At 40.2% G+C, this 18,799-nt stretch overlaps 1 protein-coding gene across 6 annotated transcripts in view; it reads right to left on the bottom strand.

Moving 5' to 3' along the window:
- RESF1 (retroelement silencing factor 1) overlaps positions 1-7,201 on the bottom strand; it is a 47,981-nt gene extending 40,780 nt beyond the window's left edge. For 4 of the 6 annotated variants that reach the window (XR_007456623.1, XM_049625256.1, XM_049625252.1 and 1 more), the window contains exons 1-3: positions 7,097-7,201; positions 5,705-5,800; positions 3,855-4,045 (exon numbers count right to left, since the gene is read on the bottom strand). The gene's annotated coding sequence lies outside the window, so the exon portion shown is untranslated. Of the gene's footprint in view, positions 1-3,854; positions 4,046-5,704; positions 5,801-6,272; positions 6,359-6,739; positions 6,828-7,096 lie in introns of those variants that run through there. The other 2 variants (XM_049625254.1, XM_049625253.1) reach the window with 2 other exon arrangements.
- Between the last annotated feature and the right edge of the window lie 11,598 nt (positions 7,202-18,799).

Below are 18,799 nucleotides of genomic sequence, written 5' to 3'. Positions count from 1 at the left end.
TGATTCATATTCTTTAAATTCCTTTGCAATAAACCAGTAACCTAGTAAGTAAAATGATTCTCCGAGTTTCATTGGCCTTTCTACCAAATTAAGATTCCAACGAAGGGGTTGGGGAAACCTCCAATCAACAGCCAGTTAGACACAAGTACAGGCAACAAACAATCTAGACTTGCGACTCATATCTCAAGTCCAAGGAGGGGAGTTATAAAAACCTCCAATCCGTAACCTGTTCGTCAGAAGCACAGGGAATAACCTGGGTTTGTGATTGGTGTCTCAAGTATGGATGAAGGCAGTCTTGTGGGACTAAGCCCTCAACCTGTAGAATCTGATGCTACCCCCCAGGTATATAGTGTCAGAATTGTAGGAGACCCAGCTGGTGTCCCCAGAGAACTGCTTGTTGTTGGTGTGAGGGGAACCTCCCCACACACATACAGTGGAATTCAGTGAAGAACCCCAAAAAACTCCAAAAGACACTGACTGAAACTGACTCGAGATACAGAAAATCTAACTAGGCCTATGAAGAGATTGAATTAGTAACCAGAAGATTACCCAAAAAGAAATGGTTAGGCCCAAATGGCACTCTGGACAATCATATCAAAAACAGTATTATAATATTATAAACCAATATTATAAACCAATTCTACAAACGTTTTTAAAACACAAAAGAGGGAATACTTCCCAAGTTAATTCTAAGAGGCCAAGATTACTCCATAGCAAAACCAGAAAAGAAATCACAATACAACTACAGACCAATCTGTTATGAATATGGATGCAAAAATCCTCAAAAAAGAACTAGCAAACCAAATACAGCAGCATATAAAAATAATTATATACCACAACAAAGTGGGACTTATCCCTGAAATGCAAGGTTGATTTAAAAAAATCAATGTTATATAAAATATCAATACAATAAAGGACAAAAACCACATGATCATCTCAGTAGATTCAGAAGAAGGACCGTTAACAGGATGGAAATTCAATGCATCTTCAAATCCAACTCTTTTTCATGGTAAAAACACTCAAACTAGAAAAAGAAGGGAACTTCTTTGATTTGATAAAAGGCATCTGCAAAAAACCCACAGCTTACATCATAATAGTTAAAGACTGAATGTTTATCCTCTAAGAAACCAGGGAAAAAACAGAGATGCCTGTTCTTGCTACTTCTAATCCATATTGTACTAGAGGTTCTAGCCATGGCAGTTCAGAAAAAAGAAAGAAAAGAAAGAAATAAAAGACATCCAGATTGGAAAAGAAGAAGTAAAACTATCTCTACTTGCAGATGACGTGATCTTGTATATAGAAAACTTTTAAGGAATCCACTAAAAAACTAACATAATTAATTAACTAGTTTAGCTCAGTTGCCTACTACAAGCTCAGTATACAGAAGCCAAATGTATTTCTAAACAACACTTACTCTGGAAATCAATCTCAATACAGTAACATTAAAAAGAACCAAACACTTTGAATAAGTTTAACAAAAGTGAAAAATTTATAAAACATTGCTGTAAGAAATTAAAGACCAAGGGCACCTGGCTGGCTCAGGTGGAAGAGCATGCAATTCTTGACCTCAGGGTTTCGAGTTAGAGCGAGCCCCACGCTGAATGCAGAGATAGAAAAGAAAAGGGGAGGGGAGGGGAGAAGAGAAAATTAAAGACCTAAAAAAAAGGGATAACATCCCACATTCGATGGATTAAAGGATTTAATACTGTTAAAGTAGAAACACCACCCAAATTCATCTATAGAGTCAGTACAACCCTTACCAAAATCCCAGATGTCTTCTTTCTAGAAATCGAGAACCTGATCCTGAAATTCATTTTGAAAAGAGTAAAGTTGGAGGACTTACACTTTCCAACTTCAAGACTTACTACAAAACTATAACAAAACCATGTGGCACTGACACAGGATAGACACTGATCAGTGGAAGAGAATCCAAAAATAAACCCTCACATTTACCATAAGGAACTAGAATTCAAAAAAGGACTCTTGCAACTCAACGATACAAAGACAACTCAAATTGAAAGTTTTTCCAAAGATATATAGTCAATATGCACATGAAAAGATGTTTAACATCATTAACCATCAGGAGAATGCAATCAAAAATATGGTGTGGCAGGGGCATCTGTATGGCTCAGTGGGTGGAGCATTTGACTTCAGCTCAGGTCATGATCTCCGGGTTCGTGGGTTCAAGCCCTGCGTTGACAGCTCGGAGCCAGGAGCCTGCTTTGGATTCTGTGTCTGTCTGTCTGTCTCTCTGCCCCTCCCCAACTCATGCTCTCTCTCAAAAATGAGTATTTTTAAAATCTTTAAAAAATAAATATACATTTAAAAAAGCAAAAAAAAAAAAAAAGTCTACAGTAGCATACCACAAAAAGACAAGTGTTTGCCCTGGATGTGGACATACTGGAACTCTTATGCCTTGCTGTTGAGAATCTAAATCTAAATCTAAATATATATAAATACTCTGAATAACACTCTGGCAGTTTCTCAAAAGACCAAGTAGTTATATGATGGAGCAATTCTATTCCTAGGTACATACCCAAAGGAATTAAAAATGTATGTCTACACAAACACTTGCACATGAACGCTCACAGGGGCATTATTCATAGTAGCTAAAAAGTGGTAACAACCCAAATGTCTGCTAACTGATTAAAGGATAAACAAAATGTGGCATATCCATGCAATGGACTATTACTTGACAATAAAAAGCAGTGAAGGACACGGATAAACCTTGAAAACAAAATGCTAGGTGAGAGACGTCATAAAAGATCACATATTATTAATCCATCTGTACGAAATGTACACACACATCTAGAGACAGAAACTAGATTAATAGTTGCCTGGGAATGTTTGGGTTGGGGAAAAGGGGGAGTGATCTGTGAAAGAAGATTCCGAAACAGAGTAAGCATTGCTAAGAGAGTCACTCTAAATAGAGTCAGATGAATATCGAAAGTAGGGTCGAGGCTTGTCTCCAGTTTTAATTTTTTTTTCCCAGTTTTAATTTTCAAAACATCACAAAATTCTGACTTTTGTCAGTTACAACTGGACCACCTCCTGGAATGCATCGTCCTACTTTGGCTAAATAGCCAAAGCCTACAAATAGCGAAACACGTATTACAGTTAGTTTCAACTCTGCTAGCACCCATCAACCAATCATTATTCATCCAAAACAAGTTATGTAACCTTGTGCCTTCTGCTTATGTAAGCTTGCACTCCCCACTTGTCGCAGCACTTTACTTTGGATTTTGTCAACTCTGTGTGTCTCAGATTGCAATCCCTAAGGGTCTAAATAAACCTTTTTGGTTGCTGTGCAGATTCAACACCTTCAGGATCAACACCATTAATGAGCATGGAGATTGTTTTGGGAGTAAAGAAACTGTTCTAATTGACTGCAGTGATGGTTGCACACCACGTGAACATAACTTAAAACCACTGTACACTGTAGTGGGTGCCTGAGTGGCTCAGTTGGTTACGTGTCTTGACTCCTGATTGGTTAAGTTACCAGGGTCTTGGGATCAAGCCCCATACATCTGGCTCCAAGCAAGTAGTGGAGCCTGCTAAAGATTCTCTCTCTCTCTCCCTCTGCCCCACTCACGCAGACACACAAGGGCACACTCTCTCCACAATTAAAAAAAAAAAAAACACTGTACACTGTAAATGGACAAACTGAATTTTATAAATACGGCATATGAATTATATCCCTAAACTGTGGTTTAAAAACTAAACATAGTTATTTCCCTGTCAATAGCACCGACATGGGTACATGACCCAAAGAAAGCCAATGAAATTATAGACTTTTGGTAGAGCAACCATACAAAAGGCCTGTCTGTTTAAGTTCAAGCTGATTGGATACATACCTGGAGATGCTAGAGCCACTCAAGGAAGAAAGGTGTGCCTGCGAATGGAGTCAATGCTGAAGAACAGAGCTCAAAGATGGAGGGTCTTAAAGTTTTTCTTTCTTTATATTCAGATACTGGATCCAGCCAAACATGAAGGTTGAACTATTTGAACTTCTTAATGATGTGATCCAGTAAATTATCTTTTAGGGCTTAAAAAAAATAATTTGCTTATGATTTGTTTCTTAAAACATAGGGTAGACAATATAATTTCTTATAATACTTTGCAATCTTAACCATAAATTAAAGATTTAATTTACAGTGAAGTCATATAATTTAATACATCTCAGGAGAATCTTAGTGACTGTCATTAAATCTTTGCAGTCATTAGAACTATGAGCAAATGTCTCACGACATTTACCTCAAGAGGCCAGCCTCTAACACTGCCCTTCAATTTACAAGTACACTTAGGATCTCAAGAATATACACACTACAATGCTGCCTCCCAACAAAGCATTTAGAATTTCTCAAAGTTCCCAGTTAGTTCTTTCTTTACAAGACTTATTACAAAGTAAATTTTAACTTGCATTCTAGAGACAGAGTTGGTAAACGTTGTCTCTTTATCTCAAATTGAATGCTTTCCATGTCTGTTTCAATGGGAGGGATGGGGCAGGAGGGTAGAGAAGGCCTGCTTACACACACACAAAACCCTTGAAATTCACCTTTATAAATACCTTTTCAAACAACAAGATCAATTCCCTAAACATTTAGGTTCCTATTTATACAAGACATCGATAACCTAAATGGTAAGGGAGTCCTGTATATCACACAGTAATATGGAAAAACGAGGCTCTGGGGCAAATATGCCCTGAATTAAGAATTTAACAGAGGGGCGCCTGGGTGGCTCAGTCGGTTGAGCGGCCGACTCAGCCCAGGTCATGATCTCGCGGTCTGTGAGTTCAAGCCCTGCGTTGGGCTCTGTGCTGACAGGTCAGAGCCTGGAGCCTACTTCGGATTCTGTGTCTCCCTCTCTCTCTGCCCCTCCCCGGCTCATGCTCTGTCTCTGTCAAAAATAAAACATTCAAAAAAAATTTTTTTTAAAAAAGGAGAATTTAATGGAGATATTCTTGATTTCAAATTAAGCCTAGAGGTAAAAACCAGAGTTGTGTCTAGTACTTCCCTACAGAAACATAACCTACAACAGGATCTATAGTAAAGGGTTTAATCAACACAAAACTGATTAACGTAGAGCTGATAAACTTAGACCTTAAAGGAGCAAACTGAATTTCCTATTAGATACAATGTTGTCTGAGGCCATAAAATATCTTTCCTCTAACAGGACAACAACTAAAATTTACTGAGCTCTTATCACTCACAGACAGGGGCTGTCCCACGTGTGTTGTGTGACTAAAATTCATATAATTTGGGGCACCTGGGTGGCTCAGCCGGTTAAGCTTCCAACTCTTGATTTTGGCTCAGGTCATGATCTCATGGTTTGTGAGATCAAGCCCCACGTCAGGCTCTGCACTGACAGCAAGGAGCCTGCTTGGGATCTCAGTCTCCCTCTCTTTCTCTCTCTCAAAAACAAATAAATAAAATAAAATAAACTTACAAAAATTCTAAAAAATAGAGCAATCCTAAGTAGACCTCTGCCTGAGTAACCTGAACCAGTCACCTCCCATAATCTACTCTTTCTTGCAAAGACTAACAACTAAATTCTCTATGCTATGTCAACCATATATTTCTCCTCAAGCTCTGTCATCAAATCCATTGTGCCCTACTGTTTAATATTTAACCAACGCCCATTCGTTTAATTAACAATTTAATTCCATAATAAATTAGAGCAGGCTACATGGAGGTAACATACTTACTTTTAAGTACAATGTTAGTCTTTTACTACTATGTTCCCATTTCCCTCCAAGCATGTCAGTCCCCCTTCACACAGTGTTTATTATACTTCTTTGGTCCTAGGAAGAGCAAGAAACATTTTATAATTAGTAATAATTTAATATCAACTGCATTTTTTTTTTATTCATAGGAAACTTACTTTACGATAAAAGCACATGCTATTCTGTTTGCTAGATAGGACATTGCTGTGCCAAACTGTGTTCCTTTAAGGTTGCACCAAAAACATACTAAGTTTACAGAATTCTCATTAGGTGTGGAAAGTAACAAATAGAAACTAGGTGTGGCCTAAAATACCATTCACTGTTTAAGTTAGAATTCAAGTTGGTCCTCCAGGATCACTACTGCCCTACCATTCCAAAACAGAACTACTTTATCTTAGCAGCTTTCCTCACTGGAACAGTAAGAGAATCCGACTGTACAGGGGGAAAAGTAACTAAAACCTTAACATTCGTGAATCCTAACAATGACTAAAACATACAATTTACAAGCACCGTTAAGCAGAAAAGTCCCCAAACAAGCTCTGCGACCCACCTATTCAATTGCACCCCAAGCTGAATCGTATCATGGGCTGTTCTCTTTATTTTGAAGGTAGGCTCCTTAAAGTATTACAAATAAATTGTTTTCACTGAAACGATTCTCCTCAAAAGGTTGCTGCTGAACTCAAGATCCTAAGGACATTTGCTTAGAGCATTCGCCTCCCTCGAAAACACCTAAAATCGGTATGCATTTGTGCATTTAAAAATGCCTCGAGGAACTAACTACTGCTGAGGAACAGAAAGCATCTGCGGAACAGAGGCGTTCGCGGGCCACTTGGAGATACAAGCCGAGCAATTCTGTTTCGGGAGGGTCAGCATAATGGAGGTGGGGAGGAAGGCAACGCTCGAGAAACCGTAAATGCAAAACAAAGATTTTTTTTTTTTCCACGCCACCGACAGGAAATAATTAAAAACATAAGGTACTCTCACACCCACCACCTCGTAGTTCAACAAAATGCGTACTCGCTCTCTCCACCCCGACCTCCACCGCAAGGAGTGAGGCAATTTAAAGAAAACACCCATGAGGCGCCGCCCTCCGGCTCGGGCTCGGCGTCCGCGGCTGGCCCCGGCCGGCCCCGCGCGGCAGGCAGGGCCACGAGCGAAGGGGCCGGCACGCGGTGGGGCGCGCGAGTCGCGGGGCCGAGGCCCGGAGACGCCCGAGCTCCCGCGACCCCGAGACTCCGTCCTCGCCTCAGAACAAAAGCGCCCGCCGCCTCGCGCGCGGCGCCTGCCCGCGGGCGCCTGGGCTCCTGACGGCCAGCGCCGCGCCTGGGACCTGAGGAGAGCGAGGGGCAGCGGGCTCCCCGGCCCCACACTTACCGACGGGCGCCGAGCCCAGCGCGGGTAAGCGGGGAGGACGCTCTGGGCCTCCCGGGCCCCTGAGTTTAAGTCAACTCGGTCCGCCTTCAGGGGCGGGTCGATCAGCGAGGCCCAGGCTCCCCGAACAGCTAGGCCCCGCCCCCGGCCGTGAGCGGCAGCGGTGAGCCCTGCGCCGCCCGGGTCCTAGTGCCACACGTATACAAAGGCTGTGGCCAGCCCCGCCCTCCAGTCCCTGGCGGCGAGATTTGCAAAGGCAGGTTTACTTGTCCTATGGAGAAAACGTCTCCATCAGTGGTACTTTACGTTTCACTTGCGTCGGAATCGTCCAAAGGATTGAAGAGCACCACCTGCAAAACCAATTCAGTAGGGCTAAAGTGGACTGAAAATGTAGATTTCTAACAAGTTCCCAGGATAGGCTGTTGCAGCTGGTCTCAGAACCAATGATGTAGAGAATGGGGTTGGCAAACTTTCCATAAAGCATGTGAAAGAAAGCACACAAAGTGAAGCTAAGGAGATGTTTTTTCCCCCCAGCCAATGGAATAGGGAGAACGTCCATTAATGCAGAGGAAGCTTCTCCAAATAAATAAATAAATAAATAAATAAATGTTTTCTATACAAGGATTTTTATAATATGAAGTAAATAAGGGAGTCCCATCTGAGTGGTTAAGAATAAGAAAGGGCAGAGGTGGTTAGTTTTTGCCAAAGGGTGGGCAGGGAATTCCTTTGACCTAAGATTTGGATCTTGGCTCTGCCACTCCCACTCACTAGATCTACAACCTTGGGAAAATCACTTAACCTGTCTCTGCTCAGTTTTCTCACCTATAAAAGGAGAATAACAGGAATGCAGGTTTCTCCTGCTATCCAAAAGTAGAGAATTTCGATGAAAACTTTGCTAATCCAAAATAGTGTAGTGATGCAGCAATTACCATTACTTTATATGGGAACATTTTTTAATATTCCCAGACCCCCAAAACTGAAAAGAACAGCCCTGCCTTAGTTTAAAGCTAAGTTCTCTTTTCTGCTTATTATGGATCTTTGATAAGAAATACAATTGCTGAGAAGTCTGTTTTGCTTGCTGTTTGCTACGAGCATTGTGAAACCTTTCCTGAATGTAACTCACTATGTAATAGAGTAAGTTGTGAAACTTCCTAAATGTAGTCTGGTGTGTAATAGAATAAGTGACTGTACATGAACTAACCGGCATTTCTCGCTTCTGTAAACCTGCTTGCTTAACACATCCCTTCCCTCTTCCCCCTTTTTCCTCCCGCCACGAGTAACGGACAAAGCCTTCCCGCCAAAGGACAGACAAAGGACGCCCAATCAGAGAACAACAAATGTCCTTACTTTAAAACCAACTAATCAGGCCCCTCATAATTTGAAACCTCCCCTGTGCTATTTGTCTCTGTCTATAAAAACGCTGTACCAACCCTGATCGGGGCCTCTTAGCGTCACCGGCAACGAGTGCGCGGAGGTCCAGGTTCGAACCTGCAATAAACAACCCTTGCCGCTTGGCTTTGACTTACGACTCTGGTGGTCTCTTGTGGGTTCCACGACTTCGGGCATTACAAAAACAACTCCTTTTAGGCTTTCCTTAGGACACATATTGCTAATATCTGTTAAATAAATGGGGATAAAGCACAGATGCTCACAGACATAGTTAAAAGCTATATAGCAGCTTGATGCTGAGACACTCAGTGTAGTTCCCAAGGAAGGAACTCAATGGTGCCACTCTCACTACTCAGGGTGCACGTGCAAAACAAATGCTGAATGCTATAGTCACTTTTCACCTTCTTTTCATGAAAGCAAAAATCCTCTTCAGATTTTTTTGGGGTTAGCAAAAACAGGTAACTAATGTAGGTCTTTTGTAAAAGCAAAGTGGCATAAGGAGAACTTTCAAAAAGTGAAAAGCAGGAGATAACTGTACTTACTTCACAGGATTATTGAGGTCATTCCATAAATTAATACATAACTTAGAACATCTCCTGGAACGTGGAGTGGTGCACTTGGCTCAGAAAAGGGATTTTCCAGAGCCTAAGCTGCACAGATCAGCAATAAGGAATCAACCCAAGGAAAAGGGAGTTTTATTGCCAGAAAGTCTGATACAGACCCCACTCCTATAGAGCCTGAGGGAGCCTTAATGCCCAGCAAGATTTAATGCCCAGGAAACTACAACTGTATTTGGGATGAAGTTGCTGATCTCTCTGCCATGTATCCTTGTCTGTGTTTATGCTGACTTTCTCCTTTCTCCTTGAGATAAGTAAAGCTTGTCTGATTTCCCAAAAGTATTTCTTTCCACAACTCCTAAAGTACAACTGGCATTCATCATTATAGCAGCCCTGAAGGGTCATCAGCAAAGAGACTTGCAAAGAGAAGACATAATCTCTAGGACTTGAAAGTATGTTTAATCCAGTGCTCGACTTTACATTGCCTTCTTTTTAAGGTACTTGTAACACCGAGTGCCAAACGAGGAACCTTGTTACCCAGCTGGCCAGGCTGAGGAAAGATTCCCCCAAAAGATTAGATTGTTCTATGCTATGTCCCTTATCATAAATTACACATCCTCCCACTATGTTTCCCGACATTCAAAAGCAAAAATTCAAACTTAATTCTACTATAGATACTATCTCAATCTTCCAAGAGCATAATACTTAGCCTCAAGGATGGTTAACTCCTAAACTTATAAAACAAGTTTTAGAAAAGTACATGACATCATTAGCATGTCTATAATAAAACAAAATTATAGTGGCATACTAAAGATGACTATTACTCATTTCAGTTGTAAATTGGGTCATTGGTTTTCTTTTTCTTTTCTTGAATGTCCCCTATATTCTGTTTCCCCTTCCTGTTAGTAGTTTTTAGCTGAGTACAGGGACATGTAACTGAAGACTACATTCCCCAAGCCTCCCTTGCAGCTAAGTATTTCCACATTTCAGCTCTCACAAAGACTTATGAGCAGAAATGTTGTACACAACTTCCGCCTAAGGGAATGTTTTTGCCCAAAAGTTCTCTATCTTTCTTATTTGTTTGGGTTGGAATGTAGAAAAGGCAGTAACCAAGTTTCAACCATACAAAAGAAGATTAATTTCTGAGGACAGGAATTGTTTTCTTTTTTGGGGCCATAAATCTCTTTAGCAGCTCGGTAGAACCCATAGACCCCTACTTAGAATAATGCTTGGGAATGCTTAAAATAAAATACATAAGACTACGAAGGAAATTAATTCAATTTGAAAGTTCTCAAAATATTTTTAAAAACAAATTGTAACATGGTTATATGTATTTCTTTGTTAACAGATAAGATCTAACAACTGTGATTTTGTTTTTAACCAATGGACTTAAATATTTCAAGATCATCTGCATTAACTCTAATAATATGAAAATACCTGTGATTTTTAAAAAACTTTTTGTTTATTTATTTATGGGGGGGTACAGAGAGAGGGAGAGAGAATTCCAAGCAGGCTTCACATTGCCAGCACAGATAATGACACAGGGCTCAATCTCACTAACCCAAGATCATGACCAAAATTAAGAGTCAGATGCTTAATCAACTGAGCCATCCAGGTGCCCTGAAAATACCTGAAAATACCAGGTGCCCTGAAAATGGTGACAAATTTACTGTTACTACTGTTATGTTACTGTGGAATTTTTTTTTTTTTTGCCAACATTCATAATTGAAGGTATGAAAGAAGATTCAAAATGAAATAACCATTGCTAAGATAGTCATTCAAAATAGAGTTGGAAGGATGTTTAAGAAGTAAGGCCTATGCGCATCTCCTGTTTCAATTCTTAGAACACTATGAACTTTTGACTTTTGTCAATTGCAGCTTGTCAGTTGCAACTGGATCATCTCCTGGAACATATCCTTCTGCTATGGACTGAAATAGAGATAATCTAGTTCTTGTTAGCTAAATAGCCAATCATGTGTTAGATAGTCAGTTTAAATTCTGCCAGTACTGATTATAATTCTTTCAAAACAAATTATGTTACCTTGTGGTTTTTGCCTTTATAAGCCTGCACTTCCCACTCATAATTTACAAATTCCCAATTCAAAGCATACTTTGGATGTTGGTGGACACTTGTGTCTTCCTGATTGCAATCCCTAAGATCCTAAATAAATGTTTTGGTTGATTTACAGCCTCTTCTTGATAGATCAACAAAGGATATGGTACATTTCAGTAAAATGTTAGTGAAAATAGAGTTAATTGTTTTGCCATTATGGGGGACCAACTATTCCTATCCTTTTCAAAGGTCCTTCTAGCTGGATTAAGAATCAAACTGACAGGGTGCCAGCCTGGTTCAGTTGGTAGAGCATGAACCGACTGTTCTTGATCTTGTGGTTCTGAGTTTGAGCCCCATGTTGGGTGTAGAGATTACTTAAAAATAAAATCTTAAAAAAAAAAAAGAATCAAATTCACATGAGACAGATTAACTAGAGAAAACCAAATTTAATAACATACACATAAGGACTCCACACAGACATGAAATTTCAAAGACAGGCAAAATGAGTATTTATGTCATTCTGAACTAAGGAGAAGCAGGTAGGGGTCTGGGACTTCAGAGGAAAGGAATGTAATTCACAGGGCAGTAAGAAAAGAGCAGATGTTTGGTAATTAGATGTTTGCCCTGCCATACAGATGGGTTACTCAGGTAAAATTTATCTTTGCTAATAACCCTTATTCTGGAAAGACCCTCCTATTTAGATTAGATGTAGTAAAGGGAGGGGCAAAAGTTTCTCCTAAACCCACAGGGTCTTGATTGCCTTCAGTTCAAAATAGTCCACATACCAAAGGGGCACATAGGGGGCAAGCTGTCCCAAACCCTTTCACCATCCAATTTCATGGTATTACTTAATCCTATCCATGAATGTAGTAGTTAGGATTTTGGCCTTTATAATCTTCACCTCCCGATGCTACTCCAAGGTTATGTTACTTACATACAAAAGGGATTTTGCAGATAACTAAGGTTACTAATCAGTTGACCTTAAAATAAGCAAATGAGTCTGGATTATCTGGGTGGATCCAGACATGAGCCCTTAAAAATCAGAAGAGGAAGATGGGGCAGGAGACCAGAGAGATGTGGCAGAAGTGGAAATCAGATTGAAAGCATAAGAGAGGCTCACTTCACTGTTGCTGGTTTGAATGGAGGGGGCCGCATGGAAAACATAAAAAGGAAGTAATTTCTGCCAACAACATGAATGCGCTTGGAAGTGAAGTCTGTGAGATAGTAAGTAGGTGTTGTTTAAGCAACTCCGTTTATGGTAACTTATGATGGCAGTAATAGAGAAGTATGTAATGGACTCCAGGTTATAACCCCTACCCAAGGCAATGTTTAAGGAATAAAGTGGAAGGAAAATAGATACTGAAATCTCTGTAAAGAAGAAATATCTGTAAAGAAGCCTGGACCAACTAGACCGTTACTAATAAAGAAGTAAATTTCTGACTTTTAAAAGTTCATCAAAACTCTGGATATGAAGGAGTATTACCTTATGTGAAATGTAAAATGAGAAAAGAGGTTAGGACCAAGCCTCAAAAAACTCTAATGTTTAATGGCAAGAGAGGAGGATAAACCTTAAAGACCCAAAGGAATAGCCAGAAAGAAAGATGGAAAACAAGGAGAATGTTGTTACAGAGGCAAAGAAAGAGACTGGTTCAGGTGAGTAAAAAATGTTCAGTTTGTTAAATATCACAGAAAAGTAAATAGGAAAATATCCTTTGGATTTAACAAGAAAGGATAATTGGAGACCTGAGCCTGGAAATAGAAAGGAACAAGAATGGCAAAAACAATCCTGAAGAACAATCGAAGGACTTTCACAACCTGATTTCAAGACTTACTAAATAATAATAAATGTAGTTTTGGTTTAGGGATAAACCATCAATTCCCCCTAATGCATGTGTACTTTCATACTTTTCTTCATGCTCATTCAACCATGTATTAATAAATATACATCTAGAGACATTTTGGTCATCATTTTATTACATAGCACAGTACACATTTCTCTGATTCTTGCTTTATTCAACAAGCCATAGCAATCCTCCAGGTCATGGAAGTAGCTCTAAGTCTTTTTTTTTTTTTTTTTTTAATTTATTTTTGGGACAGAGAGAGACAGAGCATGAACGGGGGAGGGGCAGAGAGAGAGGGAGACACAGACTCGGAAACAGGCTCCAGGCTCCGAGCCATCAGCCCAGAGCCTGACGCGGGGCTCGAACTCACGGACCGCGAGATCGTGACCTGGCTGAAGTCGGACGCTTAACCGACTGCGCCACCCAGGCGCCCCTGTCATTTTTAATAATTAGTTAAAATGCATCATTACCCAACTGAAACTCCCATTTTTGCCACTGGTGAACAATCCCAAGTATTGGAAGGATTCCCAGGAGGAGGATTGTTGGATTAAAATGTGATTTTAATATAACAGGTATTGCCAGATTATTTCCTTTTAAGGCTATAAGAATTTGCATTAACACCCAGAAACTTATCCTTTCCCCATCATTAACAATGGCTATTAACTTCTCAATTTATGTAAAGTGATCTCCTTGTTGTGTTTATTTGAACAGTCAAAAAGATTTAGAGTTGAACTACAAACTGGAAAACAAAATTCAAGGTCAATTTGGAAAACAAAGAGCAAAAGGGTTGGAGGTGGCCATAGGGTTCAGTAGTCAAAAAAGAAAATAGACCAGCTATTCAGATGCTAAGAGCTTTGAGTTTGAGACTGAATGTAAAATGCTACTAACTGATCAACTCATTCTTTTTTGAAAAATAACTATTCTGTTCACATTTGTGGCCAAGGGGCCATCAATTCTACCACCACAGGAAACTAGTTTTTAAAGACTGAATTTCAGCCCAGTTTTGTTAGGCCAGTTAATTCTCAGTGATGGTATCCCACATGACATTGAATGTTGTTAAAGACACTGAAGGTCTGAGAATTTTCCAAAGCTGTTACTGCCCTTGTCCCCCCGACAGGTGTTCCCCCCATACCTCCTTGCACATGACCATAGCCCCTACCTATTATGCCCTCTACTCCTCTTTTTTACCCTCCTCCACTCCTCTTGACCAAACAATGATTACCAATCTACAAAAATTATTCCTCTCTTTATTAAGGACCTACCTTTGATTATCCGTTCCCAAAATTAGCCAAACTTCAATTTACCCCTTCTGCTAAGATGCCATCCTTTTACAAGTGAGACTGGTCATTTGGAGACTTCTCACACCTGGCATTCTCCAATAGATGATACTGTAAGGGCAGGAAAATGTAATCCTGGTCATGACATTATTGTACAAAATGGAAAGTTTCCTTCCCATCACACACTAGAAGTTCTTCATGACTTGACCTTGCTAATCACCAAAGCATAATTTAGAAGAGTTCTTGGACTCATAGGATCTTGTAGACATTGGATTTCTAACTTTTTGTGTTCGTTGCCCCTTTATATGATCTTTAGTTGACACGCGTCAGGGTGTTGCATCCACACGACTCCTGAAACAGAATGCTACGGGCACCAGTGACAGTCACAGCAAAGTTTATTGCAAGGAGAGGCTAGGCCGACCGATTGGGACCAACACTCTTGATCAGAGTGTGGCCTCGAGCAGCCGGGGTACAGAGTTTTTATAGCCGACCACTACCGACCACGTTGTCTTATCATCACTTGGGAACAGAACAAAGAAATAGTTCCCAGATGGGGGTGGAAACAATTCAGACCTTCTGCCATTAAGCCCAACCAGTTGACCTCCTTGACCCTGCCTCTGGCGCCACTTTTTCAAAGTTCTCAACATGCCCTTGCCCCAATCCAATCAATCACCAATCCAGTTGATTTTCCTTGAACTTTTGTTCCCTTGATTGATAGGACAAGGCTGTTATCTCTTAACCTACAGTGTCAAAACAAAGCTGTTATTTCTCAAGGCTACAGGTTAGCCCTACACTACAATTTAACCCTTACAAGGGAGCAGGGATTTCCTGTCCCCATCAGTGTCCTTCTAGGCAGACTAAAAATCAAATAAATCAACATGAGACAGATTAAAAGGAAAACATCAATTTAATTTTGTACATACAGGGAATCCACATGGACATGGAAATTCCAAAGATAGTCAGGCAAAAATGAAGGGTGTATGTCATTCTGAACTAAGGAAAAGGGGGTAGAGGTCTGGGACTTCAGAGGGAAAGAATGCAATTCACAGGAAGATCAAAAAGAGTAAATGTTTAGTAAACAAATGTTTGCTAGGTCACTCAGAAATAATGAGACATAGAGGACTTTACTGAAACAGGGCTTTCTAGGTTCCCCCCTGTCTACCATAATTAGTTCCTGTCAAAATGTAGTGATAATACCTCTCTTCCTGGAGCAGGTTGCCTATCTAAATTCTTTTTATGCAGTTGAGAGGGAGGTAAAGAGCTTTTCCTGAATCCTTCAGGTTTTGATTGCTTTTTAACTTGAAGTGATGTTCATGCCAAAATGACCCATTTTAGGGCAGCCTGCCTTTGCCCCTCACACCTGAGTCTTTGCCTTGAGTAGACCCATCACCCCTGGGTTCCCTAATCATCACAACCCTTTCTTTCTATTTGTATATAAAAAATCAGGACAAACTCTAGGGGTCTTAACAACAGCATGATGGACATCAGAGGCCCATTGATTATGTCCCCTCATTTGAGCCCATTGCAAATGCCCACCCACCTTGTTTGGGTGCAGTGACAGCAAGTGCTTATTATTACCTGCACATAACCTCATAGTCCCTGATGCTGCTCAGATTTCATTCTTTTTTTTTTTTTTTTTTTTTTAAAACATTTTTTATTTATTTTTGGGACAGAGAGAGACAGAGCATGAACGGGGGAGGGGCAGAGAGAGAGGGAGACACAGAATCGGAAACAGGCTCCAGGCTCCGAGCCATCAGCCCAGAGCCTGACGCGGGGCTCGAACTCACGGACCGCGAGATCGTGACCTGGCTGAAGTCGGACGCTCAACCGACTGCGCCACCCAGGCGCCCCTCAGATTTCATTCTTAAATGAAAATAGCTAGCATTTCTCTGCCTCTGGATTGACTTTCTAAAAAATCATCTCCTCTTCCCTGTACCTCTACCCTGTATTTATCCATTGCAGGGATACTCTAGAACCCACCAATGTTCTATCTCATTCAAAGGAAGGCAAACCTCATAACTGTTACGGGCTTATTTGGGAATTACACCTACCTCACTCTCATTTCTTTGAAACTCCTTTACTTAATGCATATTTAAAGCCCTTTGTAGATGGGCACTATTTGAGGAGGAAACAAGTAGGGTACCCACACGCTGTTACAACTCATTCAGATTTCTTTGGACCCAACCCTCTCCCAGAGGCCAAATGTGCACAAGAGTTTGACAGTCCTTTGTTTAACAAATTTCTGTATGGTGGGATACACGATTCACTTGAAATTACATGTTCTGAAGTAAATGATATTTGTTTTCTTAACTACAAATTCACCAAATAGAATAGAGAAGGTGAATTTTTGTTATTAGTAATCCCCTGATTTCAAAATAAAACAGCTAGGTTTAAAATATCTGAATGGTATGGTGTGTTTTTTCCTCTAAGTGTTCTGTTTTGGACTGAAGTAGGCAGGATTATACGTAAAACAGGAGTATGATGACTTTGTAGTAAATCAACCTAGCTAACTTCAAACCAACTTCCCCAGAACTTCTTTCCCTGCATGATTTTGAGTTACAGATGGCCACAGGAGAAATATGAGCATGTTTTAGAAGGCCTAAGTGAAGCAGCAGTCATGTTTTTCATGCCAAAAGTCAGTATAGGGTGCCAGGTATTGTGGTAGTGAGCACATGTTGTTGCTAATGTGCTAGCTCACCTACTAGTGAACGGTAATACTCAGCTCATAGTTCTTCAAGCACACACCATATCCCTTCCTTCAGTTTTTCCTAATCTTGGGCCAGGGGTATGGGTAGTTCCGTGAGGAAGGACACCAGGTTCTACCACAGGTCACCCCAAATCATGGTTTGTCCTTGTGGTTTCTAGTCTCTCCATATGGACTCCAGTTCTTTCTCTTCCATACCTCACATCCAACTTCCCTGATTGCCAGCCTGAATGACATCAGGCTCTATCCAACAGCTTTGCATCAACTTCTCAACCAGCTACCATAATCATCTAAGTTCTAATGCCTACAATGAAACTCTTATTCTATTATTGATATTGTTTCTGCTTCTCAAATCTAACTCTGCCTGCTACAAGGACTCAGGGCACTTACGAAATGAGCATCCTCTAAGAGAAACATAAAATTATATTTGTAGCATTTATGATTTTCTATGTGCCAGACATTTTGGTAACTGTGCCTTATCTTGCTTGATCTTTACCACAATATTATTTTACAGGTGAAGAAATTGAGCTTAAAGAGATTAATAATTTGTCCAAAGGCACACTGCTAGAATATGAGAAGCCAGGCAATCAAGAGTTTCTAGGTACCTGGCTGGCTCCGTCAGAAGAGCCTGCAACTCTTGATCTCCGGGTCATGAGTTTGAGCCCCATGTTGGGTGTAGAGATTTTTTAAATAAATAAATAAATAAATAAATACACTTAAAAAAAAAAAGAGTTTCTGCTTATAACCTTTGTGGCATCCTGCTTCCTCAAAAAGGATCAATTCTGTACAGTAATGAATTCTCTACATAGAATGGTGAATTTTTACCCTAAAGGTATTTCGACTTCATTTGTTCAAGGGATCAGAATACACCAACACAAAATATGCCACTTTGACATAGGGATTATTTTGTGCTGAGGACTTTAAGAATCACACCTCTACCCCTAACCACCACCACCACCACCGGGGAGACAAAAATGATTCATATTATCCTAGCCAAGGAGCCATCACTAGGATGAGTTTGCCTAAACAAAACCTTATTAAAATAGCCCTTATCTTCTATTAGTTTTACTTCCCCACCACTCACTGTCCTTTGAAGCCCAAACTCCCTTTCTTTTGTTAAAAGAGTATATAAGCTCTGATTCTCTGAGTTCCACTTCTCTTCTGTGAACTCCTACACACATAAAAAATAAAAAACGAGTGCCTTTTCTCCTGTTGTTATTTAATTTGCATACTCCTAGGTATTAAACCTAACAGGGTAAAGCTTTTTTTTCTCCTTATGTCTATTAAAAAAGTATTTTCCAAATAGATAAACATCTGAAGTAGTCCCTTTGATTAATAATACAGTACAGAAATGATGTCTTCTTAGTCAAAACTTACAAGATTTTAATTCAATCACAGATTTTTAAAAAATGTTTATTTATTCTTAAGAGAGAGAGAGACAGAGCATGAGCCAGGGAGGGGCAGAGTAAGAAAGGGAGACACAGAATCCAAAGCAGGCTCCAGGCTCTGAGCTGTCAGCACAGAGACCAATGCAGGGCTCAAACCCACCAACCGAGAGATCATGACCTGAGCCAAAGGTGGATGTTTAACCAACTAAACCACCCAAGTGCCCCTAATCACAGATTAAAGTGTTAACTTGCACTCCTTGAAAAAAAAAAGTCAACTATCAAATATCCATTATGTGAGGTAAAATTCAAAGTTGTGGGGAGGAATACAAACTACAACTCTTTGTAAAAGTCACAATAGGCCAAAGTATTGCCTCACACATCCTCAAAGACAAGAGTCAGGGCATGCTGAAACATGCTGTGTTTTGTTTGTATCACCATTTTCCTCATTATTAAAATAATATATGCTCATTAGGCAATGAAGAAAATAGTGAAAAATA

This window comes from Panthera uncia, chromosome B4 (genome assembly GCF_023721935.1).
Source record: "Panthera uncia isolate 11264 chromosome B4, Puncia_PCG_1.0, whole genome shotgun sequence".
Taxonomy (NCBI): Eukaryota; Metazoa; Chordata; class Mammalia; order Carnivora; family Felidae; genus Panthera; species Panthera uncia.
The sequence above is the reverse complement of the archived record's forward strand: the minus strand, read 5'-3'. Positions and strand labels throughout refer to the sequence as shown.